Below are 19,198 nucleotides of genomic sequence, written 5' to 3'. Positions count from 1 at the left end.
CTTCTTTTGCCTCATCTACCTTCTTCAGATTGCATCCTAAGTCAGAGTTTCTTGTGTGAGATTGCATAATCTTTTAAAAAAGTATCCTCATCCTATCACAATTGAAAATTAGGATCCAAGTCAACAACATATAGTAAAAATGAGCATAATTGATGCAGTTATGAAACAATCTTACTGAGTTAAAGTAAAAATTTCGAGGTAAAGGAACCTCTGCTGCAAAGGTACTTCTACGCTGCCGAAAATAGCATCATCCGTTTCAACAAAGCACCCTTGAAACACATATCGAGGGAGGACAACAAAAGGGCCGACATCTTGTCTAAGTTGTCGGTCACCAAGAAGAAGAGCCACCAGAGATCAGTCATACAGATATGGTTGAGACACCCCAGTGTGACCGAGGTCGAGGCCGAGTGTCTGGCAATAGACGAGGCCGAGGCCAAGACCGACAACTGGATGACACCCGTCATCCAGTACCTAAGGGACGACACGTGCAAGCCGGAGCAAGAAAAGGCGATGAAGCAACAGTGCACCCGGTACACCATGATCAACGAAGACTTGTACCAGAGAGGATACTCGACCCCCCTGCTGAAATGCATCACCAGCAAACGGGCCGAGTACATTCAGGCCGAGATCCACGAGGGAGTCTGTGGAAATCACTCTAGGGCGAGGACGATGGCCGCTAAGGTCCTGAGGGCCGGCTACTACTTGCCAACCGTCCAGGGTGACTGTGCTGAATATGTGAAAAAATGTGTCAAGTGCCAAGAGTTCGACTCTCTCCATCACACAAGGCCGGAAGAGCTACATAGCATTATCTCCTCCTGACCGTTCACCATTTGGGGGGTGGACATTATCGGCCCCTTTTCGCTAGGGAAAGGGCATATCAAATTCCTCCTGGTGGGATTCGACTACTTCACCAAGTGGATCGAGGCCAAACCCCTTGCATCAATCTCGGCCAAAAATGTGCAAAATTTCGTATGGAGGAGCATTGTTTGCCGATTTGGCATCTCGCACACAATAATAACTAACAATGGCCGACAGTTTATTGACTGAGGCCTACAGTCCTTCTATGACGACCTGGGCATCAAGTCTGTCACAACCTCGGTAGAACACCCGCAAACCAACGGGCAGGCTGAGGTCACCAACAAGGTCATACTCAACGAGCTGAAAAAGCGCATGGGCAAGGCAAAAGGCCGATAGACCGAGGAGCTAATAGAGGTACTCTGAGCGTACAAATGCACCCCCAGACTACCACACAGGAGACACCCTACAGCCTGACATACGGGGTCGAGGCAATGATCTCGGTCGAGGTGGCCGAGCCCACCATACGGAGGCAGATGTTCGACCTCACCCTAAATGAGGAAAGCCTAGCGGTCAACCTCGATTTGGTAAGTGAGTTTCGTGACAAAAGCAGGATTCGGGAGGCCGCCTACAAGATCCGGGCGTCAAGACGATACAACACAAATGTCTGGCCGAGGAGTTTTCAGAAGGGCGACCTCGTCTGGAGGATGCACAACGATGTGAGAAAAAATGAAGGGAAATTTTCGCCAACTGGGAGGGACCTTTCCGAGTCCAAGAAGTCGCAAAGGGGGGGAGCTTATCACTTAGAGTGGCTTTCGGGCAAAATTGTACCGAGGACGTGGAATGCCACGCACCTCAAGTTCTATTACAACTGAATTTAATAAAGTCACACACTCTTTCCTCACCCTATCGGGGAGGTTTTAACAAGGCATTTTCATCAAAGTACTAGCATTGTTCTCCTACAACCACTCGGCTCGGTTTGGACGAAGCCTTAACCGGCATACCCTACCGAGACCGATCAACTAGGTTTGGTATGGATGAAGCCTTAACCAGCATACCCTGCCAACACCTCTCTCGACTTGGTCTGGACGAAGCCTTAACCGGCATACCCTGCCGAGACTGACCCATCAGGTTTGGTCTGGATGAAGCCTTAACCGGCATACCCTACCGAGACCGACCCATCAGTTTTGGTTGGATGAAGCCTCAACAGGCATACCCTGCCAACACCTCCCTCTCGGCTCGGCCTGGTCGAAGCCTTAACCAGCATACCATGGCCGAGACCGATCAACACACGCCCAAATTAACATCGTAACTTGGCCGACCGCCCATTTTAACTTGTTCGATTTATCAATCACAATTAATGGTCGATCGCCCAAGTCGAGTTGTTCGATCAAGAAATCACAATTAATGCCCGACCGCCCATTTTAACTCGTTCGATTTATCAATCACAATTAATGACCGACCACCCATTTTAACTTGTTCGATTTATCAATCACAATTAATGGCCGACCGACCAAATTAACTCGTTCGATTAAGCGTTCACAATGGCCGACCGCCCAAACAGATAGAGACTGACACATTTAACTTGTGCAAATTATTTCCTCAAAAAACAAAAAGGAATCGAATGAAAGGAAAGGGCCGATATATTAAAGACTGCAAAGGAGGAGGCCACACCCCGACCTTGGAGGAAACAAAAAGATTACAAGAAAAGGCCACAGCTCGGTCAAGAGCCTACCTAATCTTGAACTTCAATACACTCGCCCTCCTCAGCTTCGGTCGGTCGAGCTTCTTGTGCCGCCAAGGCACCCACCTCGGTACTTGGAATCAGCCGCCCTAGAAGAACCTCGCAATCCATGTCGAATTCACAGTGGTCAGCGACCCCCATAGAGTACGTGGGCTTGATGCACGACTCGGTTGAAGCATTGCTTCAGCAGCTCCTCCGACTCCTCATAGTTTTGGTCGAGCTCAGCCTCGACCTGATCCTTTGCAACTTGGAGGGCGGCTAACTAAGCGGCCGAGGAAGAGAGTTTATCATCCCTCTCCTCGACCATCTTCTTCAACTCGACAATCTCTGTTGCCGCACTCAGCACCTCGGCCACCCTCGCTGCCAACCGCCGCCTCGCCTCGGTAGCGTCCTTCTGCGCCAACTCCCGCTCGGCCGCCTCCTGAGCTATCCTAGCCGATAGCTCGTTATTAATAGCCAAAGACTGCTTCAGATCTTCGGTAGTCTCGGCCAACTGATGCTCCAGTTGGGAGACATCCTCGGCCTGATGTTCCCACCCTTGTATCCCATTTTGGACGAGAATAATGTAGCGGCACATCAGCTCTAGGCCGCTCCTTAGCAGGTTCGAGGGGGAGACACCTCTAATGGACTCCTGAGTCTCGTCCAGGAGGGCCACACGAACCCTCCGCGTGAACTGAAACCTTGCCCCCAAAAGGTCAAAGGGCAAGGGCGAGGCTCCAGTACCAGCCTCAGGAGCACCGGCCAAGCACTCTGCATGCCTGGGCGAGGGCGGTGCTACCTCGACCACCTCTCGACGGGATGGAGGTGTCGGCATGGACCCGGGGGAGCGAGTTGTTGTGGCGATGTTTCCACCATCCCTCGGGCGTTTCTTGGACTTCTGGGAAGGACCGACCGAGCTCTTGTCAGTCCTTGACGGCGGCAGCATCTCGATGCTGCGACGAACCTTACGCTCGGCCGCCCGTTGCCTATGCTTGTCGAGAGCATTGGCAGCGGCCGATCGTTCTTGCACCATGATCTCTACAAAACAACAAAAAACAAACAAGTTAGAAACGACGCAAAACCGACCGAGTCACAAGGACGACCGACCGACAAAGCCAAAGAAAAATCCATACCCCTAACGACCGCCCATCGCGCCGCCTTGGTATATGCATCGATCAGCCCCCGACATGGAAGCTTCCTCGGGAGGGTATCAAAGAGGAAAAGAACCCCCAACTCATCCTCACCCTCTGTCGGCCTCGACCACACCTTGAAATTGCAAGGCTGGCGAGTCCAATAGAGAGGAAACCTCGACTGGCCGGCCGAGTCAAAGAAACAAGTCGTCGCCTCGGGCCGAATGATAACCTTCACAAACCACTCCTTAAAACACTTATAGGAGAGGGCGAAGGAGTCAAACAGCACGCTGCTCGCCCGACCGACCAAAAAATGCCTAGTAGCCTTTTTTGCGGGGTGAGAAGTATAATAAGAAAGAAAGCAAGAGGGGGTGGGGTGAAGACGCATAACGTCACACAACAGGCAAAAGGCCTAGAGGGACGCCCAGGTGTTTGGGTGAACCTGGGTGGGAGCCACATTGAGCGCCTGAAGGACGCCCATTGTAAACTCATCGAAGGGGAGAGAGACATGAAGGTCCGAGAAAAAATAGGCATACATGTAAAAGAAGGGGGGACCGGTTCCCGATCGCCCCAATCACACACTCTCGGTGGGCTCGCAGGGTAGAACGCTAAAGTAATGAGAGTACTCGGCGACCTTCAAAATCGGGTGCCTGGCCAAAAATTTGGTCACAAACGCCTCGGTCTTATAGATGGACGAGATCTCGACAACCTTAAGGTCCACCCAGCTAAGGTCCACAATAGGAATGGCCGACGGGGGATAGTCCGACCGGTCAACAGCATTGGCCGGATCGTCCTCCCTGAAGGCCTCTACCTAGGGTGCTGCCTCGGCCACCCCGACTGACACGGAGTCAGTGGTAGATGAAGAAAATGATGAAGAAGAAGAAGAGGAGGAGGAAGAGGAAGATTTCCCTAAAGGAGGAGATGGACAACCGATGGGAGACGAAGGGCGACTGTAAGAAGAAGATGTCGGACGGGTTGGCGTCGACATAACTAACCTTGTGAAAGAAAGAAAAAAGGCGAGGTTGAATCTTGCGAAAAAGGGCGAGAGGTCACTCGGTTCTCAGAGCTAGAGGCGGGAGAATGCTCGGCTATCAGACAAACTCACAAAGAAAAATCAGAAGGTCTCGACACTGTTAGGACCCCTATTTATAGGGCCCATGGGCCTCGGATTTGGAAACGACGAGTCAATCTCAACCGTTAGATCTCTTAGATCCAACGGTTCACAAAACTTCTCGCCTGAAAAACCCCTCATTAATGACAGTCACGTCACGTCGTCTGAGGTCACGTCATGCCACCTGACACATCATACCTCGGGGAATGAGACAGTCGCACGACCAGGGAAACCGACCGACACCCACTATTTAATTCTCATCGGACATAACCGTCCTCGAGCTTGGGGGGGCAGGTGTACTGGTATGGGCGAGACCGAGACACGTGTCACCCTGACCGAGACAAGTGTCACCCTGACTGAGACACCTGGAACCCGGCCGAGTACTCGTGAGTTTGGCCGAGACAATAGAAACCGCCATGGCCGGCTGACCCATACATCCATTAACGCTCAAACCAAGGTCAGTGAAGCTAAACCATCATTAAGGATTAGGTAATGCAACCCTAAGTGTGATCCATTCTACTAATCAGGCCCAACAAGGTAAGCCCATTAAAATAATATAAATAACACACATCCCAAGGAGAAAGGTACGTCATTTATTACTGTACACGTACCTGGACATCTATCACCCGCTTTACTGACTTGGGCGTCGGAGTACCTTCCGTAGGTACCCCCCCATCCGGTTTTCACTCGAGACCGAAAGGCGAAGGAGAATCACGAAGACAAGAAGGATCCCAGTCAAGCACCCAACAACCTGCCCGAACGAAGGAGGAAGACAGAGACTTCAATAGTTCTCTAGGTCTCATCTCCCTAGTAGGAACAAGAACTGTTTATTTGGTGAAGAAAGGAAAATAAATTTGTTGTCGTGTGTTTCCATCCCAAGGAGAAGATTCACTTCAACCATTACACGCCTTTAAGTTTTGAGTTGGCTAGTTATTTCAACGTCAAAAAGTGATCATGTCCATATATTCTTAAATATTTCCTTAACATTTTTCATTCATGCAAGGTTAGTACCTTTAAAAGTTCAAACAGTTGATATTTTTTTTTCCAATAGTGCACATCAACCACTGCAGGCTATATAAAATATATATATATATATATATATATATATATATATATTTTTGCCTTGAGTTACGTCCTAAAAAACCTTGTTGTACACGAGTATGTGGATGTGGTTGTGTAAATCAATGGAAAAAGTTATATATATATATATATATATATATATATATATATATATGTGTGTGTGTGTGTGTGTGTGTGTGTGTGTGGGTGGCATATGTCATACAAGACCGGTTGAATTCATGATTTGGACAATTAATGTTAGAAAATTATGTAAATTAATTTTATATTGAGACTTATGTGAAATAGATTTTGGACTTTGTGTGTGAATATGATTTAATAAAATAAGAGACTTATTAGTTAATGTCAGAAGTTATATATATAATAATAGAAATAAGATTTTGTCTCTACAAAGAAGGTTATCTCACTATTGGCCATCGAGTAAGGATGTGACAAGAACAAAATTGTCAAGAGATAGATTGAGAAAAGGAGATCAAAGAAGCTACTTACATAAGGACTCTCATGGATCATAAGTGTCTATCTCTATTATAATTGAATATGATATGTCAAAATCATAGTCTGTAAAATCCTTAAGAAAATTATGTGCATTATCGCTTATTAGTGGACGTTTTTTATTTTTACATGTGGTATCAAAGTAGGTTGTTCAAATTTATGATTCTCCATGAATGATGTTTTTCCCAATTTTTATGAACTGTAATTTTAACATTATGAATATTGTAAAGAAAATAATATTATTTGAGGATAATTTTGATGGTTTAATTTATCCATTTATTTCCGCTGCATTATGAATTGATTTCAAATTAAAATAATGAAATCTCAAGTCTTCAGCTGCATCATAAACCATGAATTTTTGTTTTATTTGAATGCGTGATGAAAAGACTATGATAAATAAAAAGTAAGGACATAAATATATATATTTATATATATTTTTGATGAATGATATTATTTCTGGAATTATTTGTATGATATATTTGTACCAAAGTGATCAAATCTTTATGTTTTATTTAATTCCAAATTACTAATGAATTTTATTTCAATTAATGATATTATTTCTCGAATTATTTGTATGATAGATTTGTCATCCAAAATGATCAAACATTTATGTTTTATTTAATTCCAAATTACTGATGAATTTTATTTCAATTAATGATATTATTTTTGGAATTATTTGTATGATAGATTTGTTAATCACCAAAGTGATCAAATATTTATATTTTATTTAATTCCAAATTACTGATGATTTTTATTTTAATTACCTATATAATGGATGCTAAATTATTTATTTATGGGTAAATTTAAATTCATTATTATAAGGCATTTGTGGATCATCCAAAGGTTGATTAATTGTCTTTGTAATTAATGGATATGATTTTTGGTAGTGAGTATGTGTTATTAGTTTTATTCGTATATCCAAAGATAACAAGTATTTCTAGTTAATGCATATGTTTTGACAAATAATGATGGAAGAGGCCCAAGCACAAGCCCACATGCAAGCCCACCAAAGGGTAGATTTTGGCCAACCACTAGAGTTATGTCCAAGAGGATCCAAGAAGACTGGAATGCTGCTACTAATGGCAGAGAAATCTTCTTATACATGTTCAAGATGCCATGAATTCTAGTGTAAAGTAGACTTTAAATTGTTGTCAAAATTAGCATAGGAACTTTATTTGTAATTTTCTTGGAATTAAATGTGGGCACCTAAAACACCAACCTAAGTAAACCTAGAATTTCTAAGAACCTCTAAATTTACCAAGGCCGGTCTAGAAAGCCCATGGAGGGGGGTGAGCATACAAACTAGACACACCCCTCTCCATGTGCTCATTTAGTCGCCACTTTTGGGAGGGAATTCATTTGAATTTTCCTCCACTTTGTTTTGAATTTCCAGCCTTCTAAACACTATAAATAAGAGGGCTTGACTCATGTATTTGCAAGATTAATATAATAGTGAATTGCTGCCAAATTTGAGCCAATATCACTACTTGTCAAAAACCTCTCAAGGTTAGACTAGTGATCTTCAATTTCCATACTACCAAAGAGAGATGGCCTCACCACTCTCATTTCATACCTAACCTTCACCTCCAAGGCATCCACATCTCCTAGGAGAGCCTTGACCGTAGACCTCCATTAAGCTTCCGCCAATTCCACCAACAAAGCTCCAAGGATGAAGGCACTCTTCCATGATTTGGTATCATGAGCTATGGTCTTCAAGAGATAAGTGTCTTATCTTGATTTTGATTTTGTTTTTCATTCTAATTTCGTGCTGTTCTTCAAGTGTTCTTGAATGTCTTGCTATTTTTTACATTTTAATTTGATTTAGATGCTTTTTGGAGAAATCCAATCGGTGCAATGTGTTCAAATTGATCTTGAGCTTCTAATTTTCAAATTTGTGTAGGATTCCATATAGTTTTGTGTTGCTGTTATGTTTTTTGTTTATTTGAGTCTTTATTGCAATTTTAATCGGTTCATATTGTGTTGAATTGAGTCATTTTGATTTTTGAATCCAATTGTGTTTTGTCAAGTCATGTTTCTCCTAAATTGTCATCAATTCCATTGTTTTTGATAATTTTGGTTGCTTGATTTTAAATTTGAGTCCAGATTTATAATTCTGTGTTTGATCCTTTGGTGCATTTTAATTTTTAGATTTGAGTTCATGCTTGAGTGCTAGATCCACACAAGTTCTTATACATCTCTTCCATTGTGTTTTTCAAGTTTCTTAAAACTGTTTTTAGTTACACAATTAGGATTCCTCTGTTTTGATTTTGTGCTAACTGTTTTTTTATTATGAAATTAAAATTTGTTGGAGAAAAAATATGAAATTCTGGATGTAGACAGGTTGATGTGTTAGAAAAAAAGGAAAAAAAAGTGAGTCAAAATTCAAAATAGAAAAAAAAAAGATAAATCAAATACAAAATGTATGCATTCTGGCACGAACAAAAACAGTGATTTGGCAACAGATTTGAAAAATTTATCACAATTAATTGGTGCATTGTTTTGGTGTGATTCTAGCGCCAAAATTTTGCTAAGATCTTGAACTGCTGATGATTTAAATTTCAAATTCAAATTCAAAATTGGTTTTGCCAGTTGACTCGATTGCCTTCGTACGTCTACGACGATCACACGCCCAATTCTCTCTGCCTTCGTTCGTGCTTTCCTGCGATCAAACACCTGAAATTGCAAAGACAAAGGGCGCCCTAGAGGTCGTTTGCACTTCGACGCTCAAGTCAGTACATGGGCTAGGAAACACCAAAACACTTAGCCGTAAAAAGCCCTGTGAAATTTGTGTGTGTATTCGCGTAAATGTTGTGTACCTTATTAGGTTTGTTACTGTCCTTTATATACTTTAGGGTTTCCGCTGTTTGCCCTAGTGTCTACAATTTTATTATGAGTTCATATTATGCTAAAAAGTTTCAAAAAAACTTACACAAGTAGTTTCATATGTCGTTTGTATTCAGTCAAGGAGGCACTTCCAAAAAGAAAACACGGAAAAAGATATAAGGAAGAAAAGCCAGGACGTTCTATTTTTGGAAAAACAACTTTTCTAGTTTTGTTTGCTCTCGGTCTAGGATTTATTACGACTTATTCCTTGGGTGTTTAGATTTGAAATTTTACCCAGACATTCCTTATTGTGTGTATTTAGATGTGGCTGAGATTTGAGCCTCAAATACGTTCCACAAGATTTGTAATGAATTTTTTATTCATCATTGCCACGACTGAAAGGAAGGTTCGTTTCTGTGTGAAACTGTTTGATCATTTTCTAACTGAATACTCGTCCATTTGAGCTGAAACTTGTCGCATTTCGTTCTAGATTCTGTTTCCATAAGATTTCAGCAAGAAATTATTTTTGGAAAATGTTCCAGAAACTTCTTGCACTCCAAGGCGCTCCGCTTTCCAGATTTGTGAAATTTTGCCCTAGTTTCTGCAATTTTATTCTGAGTTCATATTACACTAAAAAGTTCCGAAAACACTTTCACAAGTAGTTTCATATGTCGTTTGTATCCAGTTAAGGAGGCACGTCCAAAAAGGAAACACGGAAAAAGATATAAGGAAGAAAAGCCAGGACATTCTGTTTTCGGAAAAACAAGCTTTCCAGTTTTGTTTACTCTCCGTCTGGGACTTATTACGCCTTATTCCTTGGGTGTTTAGATTTGAAATTTTTATCGGACATTCCTTATTGTGTGTATTAAGATGTGGCTAAGATTTGAGCCTCAAATTCGTTCCACGAGATTTGTAATGAATTTTTTATTCATCATTGCCACGACTGAAAGGAAGGTTCATTTCTGTGTAAAACTGTTTGATCATTTTCTAACTGAATACTCGTCCATTTGAGCTGAAACTTGTCGCATTTCGTTCTAAATTCTGTTTCCATAAGATTTCAGCAAGAAATTATTTTTGGAAAATGTTCCAGAAACTTCTTGCACTCTAAGGCGCTCATCATTCCAGATTTGAGAAATTTTGCCCTAGTTTCTGTAATTTAATTATGAGTTCATACTACGCTGAAAAGTTCCGAAAACACTTATATAAGTGGTTTCATATGTCGTTTGTATCCAGTCAAGGAGGCATTTCCAAAAAGAAAACTGGAAAAAGTTATAAGGGAGAAAAACCAGGACGTTTTTTTTTCGGAAAAACAGGTTTTGCAGTTTTGTTTGGTCTTGGTCTGGGACTTATTACGCCTTATTCCTTGGGTGTTTAGATTTGAAATTTTTACCAGACATTCCTTATTGTGTGTATTGAGATGTGGCGAGATTTGAGCCCCAAATTCGTTCCACAAGATTTGTAATGAATTTTTTATTCATCATTGCCACGACTGAAAAGAAGGTTCGTTTCTGTATGAAACTGTTTGATAATTTTCTAACTGAATACTCGTCCGTTTTAGCTGAAACGTGTCGCGTTTCATCCCAAATTCTATTGGGATTCTTCCATCAGATTTCAACAAGAAATTATTTTTTGAAAATGTTCTAGAAACTTCTTGCACCCCAAGGCGCTCCGCTTTCCAAATTTGCGAAATTTTGCCCTAGTTTATGCAATTTTTTTCTGAGTTCATATTACGCTAAAATATTTCGAAAACACTTACACTAGTAGTTTCATATGTCGTTTGTATCCAGACAAGGAGGCACATCCAAAAAGAAAACACGGAAAAAGATATAAGGGAGTAAAGCCAGGACGTTTTGTTTTTGGAAAAACAAGTTTTCCAGTTTTGTTTGGTCTCGGTCTGGGACTTATTACGCCTTATTCCTTCGGTGCATTCGTTTCATATCTCATTTCTTGTAAAAGTGTGGTTGTAATCTCTTCTTGAATGGGTTTCTTGAAGAGTTGTGTGTGTTAGAATGGATGACTTTAAACTAGAGGGGGGGGTGAATTGTTTAAAGAGGGTTTTCGTAAACTTTTAAAACAAGAATGAATTTATCTCAGGAAACTATTGATAAGAAATTCAGTTTACCAAAAATAGCAAACAAAATCAGCACAACCAGAAAAACAATCAGTTGTTTCACAGAAACAATCGGTTGTTTATACCAGCAAACAACAAATAAAACTGAATTTAAAGAGTTAGAGATAGAGAGATTGTACACAGATGTTTATACTGGTTCACTCCAAACCCAGAGCTACATCCAGTCTTCTCAGAACCCTGAGAAAATCCACTAAGCAATCACAACTTGATCACTTACACAACAACCAAGAGAATGACCTTGAACACCTCAAGAAACACACTCTCCTTGGCCAACACACCAACACCAAGATTGTTGATCTTGATCCCCTCAAGAACACACAACCAATCTTAGCAAACACAGAAACGAAACTTGTTTTTCAGAGTACAAGGATTACACTTGTTACAGAAGATAATCTGAAATCAATACAAGCAGAATCCTATTCCACAAACTTTGATCAATCACAAACTTTCAGCAATCTCAGCTCTTTGAAAAACTCAAAAACTATTAATAAAAATTTGTCAAAGATTGATTCTCAAATCTGTTATTCTGAATTTATTCAAAGATGTAGTTTGTTATCAAATCTTAACAAACTCTTAAATTGTATTAAAAGATTGGTCAAAGCATTTAATGACTGGAGCATAAGCAGTTAAATCATTTAAAGCTCACTCAAAGATAAAACAGTTTTTCTGTTATGGTCCCAAAACAAACAATCGGTTGTTTCCTCGAATCAATCGGTTGTTTTGGTTCTTAACAGTTCAACCATTTGAAAAACAGTTTTCAATCTTTTTCTCAAAACACCTAAGTATAAACAATCGGTTGTTTCAACAAAACAATCGGTTGTTTTAACTTAGTTGAAAACATTTTACTTTCACAAAGATTGAGAATGCTTATGCTTTAGATTTAATCAAAGGGTGGATTACAACACTCAAACTACCCCAAAACTATACTAAACCAGCACAACAACACCAAGCACAGCTAGGCTTCAACATCCTTCAAAGGGTTTGGATTCTTCAAAGCTTGAACACCACTTAGTTCAACAGTGTGTTGGAATAATGTTTTTCAGCAAGATTTGTCATGTTCTTGTAGGGTTCAAGAACAGTGGTGTTTGTAATTGTTTGAATTGTGTTTTAGTGAATTTCACCTTGGATTAGGTGACTGGATGTAGCTCATTGGAGTGAACCAGTATAATTGCTTTGTGTTCATTCTCTCTTAATCTCTGCACTCAATAACTGCTGAATAAACTAAACTGTCAAGAAATAAATCGGTTCAGTTGTAATTGAATCTGTTCTTTCTGGGCATGTATATACTGTTCTTGATTTTCTAAAGAACTTCTGCATAAATCCATATGTGGTGAAACATGAGTGAATTTCATGCTCTATTAAGGTTAATACAATTTGTAAAGTGTTTTAAAAAACAAGCATTGGCTTTGTATTCAAAGGTTGTGATTAACTGCTGAAGCTCACTATTTTAATTCTGCAAAAATCAATTTGAACTTTGCCTGCAGATCATCTAACTCAATCTTAAAATCAAAGTTTATTCAACTGGGATAAACGCCTTAAAGTACATAAACAATATAAAAATAAATTTGTTTATTGCTAAATAAATCGATTTATTTTCTGTGTAGTGTGACAATATCTAATTCTGTGCGAAACTTTTAAAAGGTCAATTCACCCCCTCTCTTGAACTTTGACACTATTAAACCCAACATATATTAGTGATAGACATTGATTTTCACAAAATTAGCATGAAAAGACTTGAAACTAGTTTTTTTTGTGGTTGTTACATGAATTTATTGCATGTATTTGATAGATTCGTTTCTACATAGTATATAGTAGTGACAGACATTGATTTTCAAGAAATTAGCATGAAAGACTTGAAACTAGTTTTTTGTGGTAGTTGCTTGAATTTATTGTATTTATTCGATAGATGAGTCTATAGATACTATATAATAGTGATAAAAATTTGATTTTCAAGAAATTAGCATGAAAAGACTTGAACCTAGTTTTGTAGGGTTGTTGCATGAATTTACTGTATATATTTGATACATGAGTATTTAGGTAGTATATAGTAGTGATAGTCATTGATTTTCAAAAACTTAGTATGAAAAGACATGAAACTAGTTTTTTTTGTGTGGTTGTTGCATGAATTTATTGTATATATTTGATACATGAGTCTCTAGATAGTGTATAATAGTGATAGACATTGATTTTGAAGAAATTGGCATGAGAAGACTTCAAACTAGTTGTTTTGTGGTAGTTGCATGAATTTATTGTATATATTTGATACATGAGTCTCTCGATACATGAGTCTCTCGATAGTATATAGTAGTGATAAACATTGATTTTCAAGAAATTAGAATGAAAAGACTTGAAATTACTTTTTTTTTGTGGTAGTTGCATGAATTTATTGTATTTATTTGATAGATGAGTCTCTACATACCATATAGTATTGATAGACATTGATTTTCAAAAAATTAGGATGAAAAGACTTGAACCTAGTTTTTGTGTGGTTTTTGCATGAATTTATTGTATATATTTGATACATGAGTCTCTAGGTAGTATGTAGTAGTGATAGCCATTGATTTTCAAGAAATTAGCATGAAAACACTTGAAACTAGTTTTTTTGTGGTTGTTGCATGAATTTATTGTATATATTTCATACATGAGTCTCTAGATAGTATATAAAGGTGATAGACATTGCTTTTCAAGAAATTAGCATGAAAAGACTTGAAACTATTATTTTTGTGGTAGTTGCATGCATTTATTGTATGTATTCGATAGATAAGTCTCTACACAGTATATAACAGTGATACACATTGATTTTTAAGAAATTAGCATGAAAAGACTTTAAACTTGTTTTTTTTGTAGTTGTAGCATAAATTTATTGAATATATTTGATACATGAGTCTCTAGATAGTATATAGTAGTGATAGACATTAATGTTGAAGAATTTAGAACGAAAAGAATTGAAACTAGTTTTTTTGTGATAGTTGCATGAATTTATTGTATGTATTTGATAGATGAGTCTGTAGAGAGTATAAAAGAGTGATAGATACTTATTTTCAAGAAATTAGAATGAAAAGACTTAAAACTAGTTTTTTTGTAGTAGTTGTGTGAATTTATTGTATTTATTTGATAGATGAGTCTCTAGATACTATATAGTAGTAATAGACATTGATTTTCAAGAAATTAGGATGAAAAGACTTGAAACTTGTTTTTTTGTGATAGTTGCATGAATTTATTGTAAAGATTTGATACATAAGTCTCTAGATAGTATATAGTAGTGATAGACATTGATTTTCAAGAAATTAGCATGAAAAGACTTGAAACTAGTTTTTTTTTGTGGTAGTTGCATGAATTTATTGTATATATTTGATAGATGAGTTTCTAGATAGTATTTAATAGTGATGGACATTGATTTTCAAGAAATTAGCATGAAAAGACTTGAAACTAGTTTTTTTTCATAGTTGCATGCATTTATTGTATGTATTTGATAGATGAGTATCTAGATAGTATATAGTAGTGACAAACATTGATGTTCAACAATTTAGCATGAAAAGACTACAAACTAGTGTTTTGTGGTAGTTGCATGAATTTATTGTATGTATTTGATAGATGCGTCTCTAGATACTATATAATAGTGATAAACATTGATTTTCAAGAAATTAGCATGAGAAGACAAGAAACAAGTTGTTAGGTGGTAATTGCATGAATTTATTGAATATATTTGATACATGAGTCTCTAGATAGTATATAGTAGTGATAGACATTGACTTTCAAGAAATTAGAATAAAAAGACTTGAAACTACTTTTTTTGTGGTACTTGCTTGAATTTATAGTATTTATTTGATAAATGAGTCTCTACATACCATATAGTAGTGATAGACATTGATTTGCAAGAAATTCGGATGAAAAGACTTGAACTAGTTTTTTTGTGATAGTTGCATGAATTTGTTGTGTGTATTTGATAGATGAACTATATAATAGAGATAGACATTGATTTTCTAGAAATTAGCATGAAAAGACTTGAAACTAGTTTTTTGTGGTAGTTGCAAGCATTTATTGTATGTATTTCATAGATGAGTACCTAGTTAGTGTATAGTAGTCATAGACAATAATTTTCAAGAAATTAGCATGTAAAGACTTGAAACTAGTTTTTTTGTTGTTGTTGCATAAATTTATTGTATATATTTGATACATGAGTCTCTAGATAATATATAGTAGTGATAGACATTGATTTTCAAGAAATTAGCATGAAAAAACATGAAACTAGTTTTTTTGTGGTAGTTGCATGAATTTATTGTATGTATTTGATAAATGAGTCTCTAGATAGTATATAATAGTGATAAACATTGATTTTCAAGAAATTAAAATGAAAAGACTTGAAACTAGTTTTTTTGTTGTTGTTGCATAAATTTATTGTATATATTTGATACATAAGTCTCTAGATAGTATATAGTAGTGATACACTTTGATTTTCATGAAATTAGCATGAAAACACTTGAAAGGAGTTTTTTGTGGTAGTTGCAGCATTTATTTTATGTATTTGATACACGGGTCTCTAGATAGTATATATTAGTTATAGTCATTGATTTTCAAGAAATTAGCATGAAAAGACTTGAAACTAGTTTTTTTGTGGTTGTTGCATAAATTTATTGTTTATATTTGATACATGAGTCTCTAGATAATATATAGTAGTGATAGACATTGATTTTCATGAAATTAGCATGAAAAAAACATGAAACTAGTTTTTTTTGGTAGTTGCATGACTTTATTGTATGTATTTGATAGATGAGTCTCTAGATAGTATATAATAGTAATAGACATTGATTTTCAAGAAATTAGTATGAAAAGACTTGAAACTAGTTTTTTTGTGGTTGTTGCATAAATTTATTGTTTATGTTTGATACGTGAGTCTCTAGATAATATATAGTAGTGATAGACATTTATTTTCAAGAAATTAGCATGAAAAAACATGAAACTAGTTTTTTTGTGGTAGTTGCATGAATTTATTGTATGTATTAGATAGATGAGTCTCTAGATAGTATATAATAGTGAGAGACATTGATTTTCATGAAATTAGTATGAAAAGACTTGAAACTAGTTTTTCTGTCGTAGTTGCATGAATTTATTGTATGTATTTGATAGATGAGTACCTAGATATTATATAGTAGTGATAGACATTGATGTTCAAGAATTTAGCACGAAAAGACTAGAAACAAGTGTTTTTGTGGTAGTTGCATGAATTTATTGTATGTATTTGATAAATGAGTTTCTAGATAGTATATAATAGTGATGGACATTGATTTTAAAGAAATTAGCATGAAAAGACTAGAAATCTGTTTTTTTTTTCGTAGTTGCATGCATTTATTGTATGTATTTGATAGATGAGTATCTTGATAGTATATAGTAGTGACAGACATTGATGTTCAAGAATTTAGCATGAAAAGACTAGAAACTAGTGTTTTTGTGGTAGTTGCATGAATTTATTGTATGTATTTGATATATGAGTCTCAAGATACTATATAATAGTGATAAACATTGATTTTCAAGAAATTAGCATGAGAAGACTTGAAACTAGTTGTTAGGTGGTAGTTGCATGAATTTATTGTATATATTTGATACAGGAGTCTCTAGATAGTATATAGTAGTGATAGACATTGATTTTCAAGAAATTAGAATAAAAAGACTTGAATCTTTTTTTTGTGGTACTTGCTTGAATTTATAGTATTTATTTGATAGATGAGTCTCTTGATACCATATAGTAGTGATAGATATTGATCTTCTTTAAATTAGCATAAAAGACTTGAAACTAGTTTTTTTGTGGTAGGTTTATGTATTTTAAATATATTAGAATGAAAAGACTTAAAACTAGTTTTTTTTGTAGTAGTTGTGTGATTTTATTGTATTTATTTGATAGATGAATCTCTAGATACTATATAGTAGTGATAGACATTGATTTGCAAGAAATTAGGATGAAAAGACTTGAACTAGTTTTTTTGTGATAGTTGCATGAATTTATTGTATGTATTTGGTAGATGAACTATATAATAATGATAGACATTGATTTTCTAAAAATTAGCATGAAAAGACTTGAAACTAGTTTTTTTGTTGTAGTTGCATGCATTTATTGTATATATTATATACATGAGTCTCTGGATAGTATATCCTAGTGATAGACATTGATTTTCAAGAAATTAACATGAAAAGACAAGAAACTATTCTATTTGTGGTAGTTGCATGCATTTATTGTATGTATTTGATAGATAAGTCTCTACATAGTATATAATAGTGATAGACATTGATCTTCTTTAAATTAGCATGAAAAGACTTGAAACTAGTTTTTTTGTGGTATGTTTATGTATTTATTGTATGTATTTGATAGATGAGTATCTAGATAGTTTATAATAGTGACAAACATTGATTTTCAAGAAATTAGCATGAAAAGACTTCAAACTAGTTTTTTTGTTGTTGTTGCACAAATTTATTGTATATATTTGATACATGAGTCTCTAGATAGTATATAGTAGTGATAGACATTGATTTTCATGAAATTAGCATTAAAACACATGAAAGTAGTTTTTTGTGGTAATTGCAGCATTTATTGTATGTATTTGATACATGAGTCTCTAGATAGTATATAGTAGTGATAGACATTGATTTTCAAGAAATTAGCATGAAAAGACTTGAAACTAGTTTTTTGTGGTAGTTGCATGCATATTAAAGAATTTAGCATGAAAAGACTTGAAACTACTTTTTTTGTGGTAGTTGGATGAATTTATTGTATGTATTTGATAGATGAGTCTCTAAATAGTATATAATAGTGATAGACATTGATTTTCAAGAAATTATCATAAAAAGACTTGAAACTAGTTTTTTTGTGATCGTTGCATAAATTTATTGCATATAATTGATACATGAGGCTCTAGATAGTATATAGTAGTGATAGACATTGATGTTCAAGAAATAACATGAAAAGACATGAAACTAGTTGTTTTATGGTAGTTGCATGAATTTATTGTATATAATTGATACATGAGTCTCTAGATAGTATATAGTAGTGATAGACATTGATTTTCAAGAAATTAGCATTAAAAAACTTGAAATTAGTTTTTTTGTGGTAGTTGCATGAATTTATTGTATATATTTAATACATGAGTCTCTAGATATTATATAATAGTGACAGACATTAATTTTCAAGAAATTAGCATGAAAAGACTTGAAACTCGGTTTTTTGTGGTTGTTGCGTGAATTTATTATATATCTTTGATACATTAGTCTCAAGATAGTATATAGTATTGATAGTTATTCATTTTCAAGAAATTAGCAAGAAAAAACTTGATACTATTTGTTTTGTGGTAGATGCATGAATTTATTGTATCTATTTGGTACAAGACTCTCTAGATAGTATATAGTAGTGATAGACATTGATTTAACACAAATTAGAATGAAAAGACTTGAAACTAGTTTTTTTCTGATAGTTTGATGAATTTCTTGTATGTATTTGATAGACGAGTCTCTAGATAGTATATAATAGTGATAGACATTGATTTTCATGAAATTAGCATAAAAGACTTGAAACTAGTTTTTTGTGGTAGTTTCATGCTTTTATTGTATGTATTTGATAGATGAGACTCTAGATAGTGTATAATAGTGATAGATATTGATTTTCAAGAAATTAGCACGAAAAGACTTGAAACTAGTTTTTCTGTGGTTGTGCATAAATTTAGTGTATATATTTGATACATGAGTCTCTAGATAGTATAAAAAGTGATAGACATTGATTTTCAAGAAATTAGCATGAAAAAACTTGAAACTGGTTTTTTTGTAGTAGTTGCATGAATTTTTTGTATATATTTGAGACATGAGTCTCTAGATAGTATAGAGTAGTGAAAGACATAGATTTTCAAGAAATTAGCATGAAAAGACTTGAAACT

The sequence above is a fragment of the Phaseolus vulgaris genome, chromosome 2 (assembly GCF_051622355.1).
Source record: "Phaseolus vulgaris cultivar YP4 chromosome 2, ASM5162235v1, whole genome shotgun sequence".
Taxonomy (NCBI): Eukaryota; Viridiplantae; Streptophyta; class Magnoliopsida; order Fabales; family Fabaceae; genus Phaseolus; species Phaseolus vulgaris.
The sequence above is the reverse complement of the archived record's forward strand: the minus strand, read 5'-3'. Positions refer to the sequence as shown.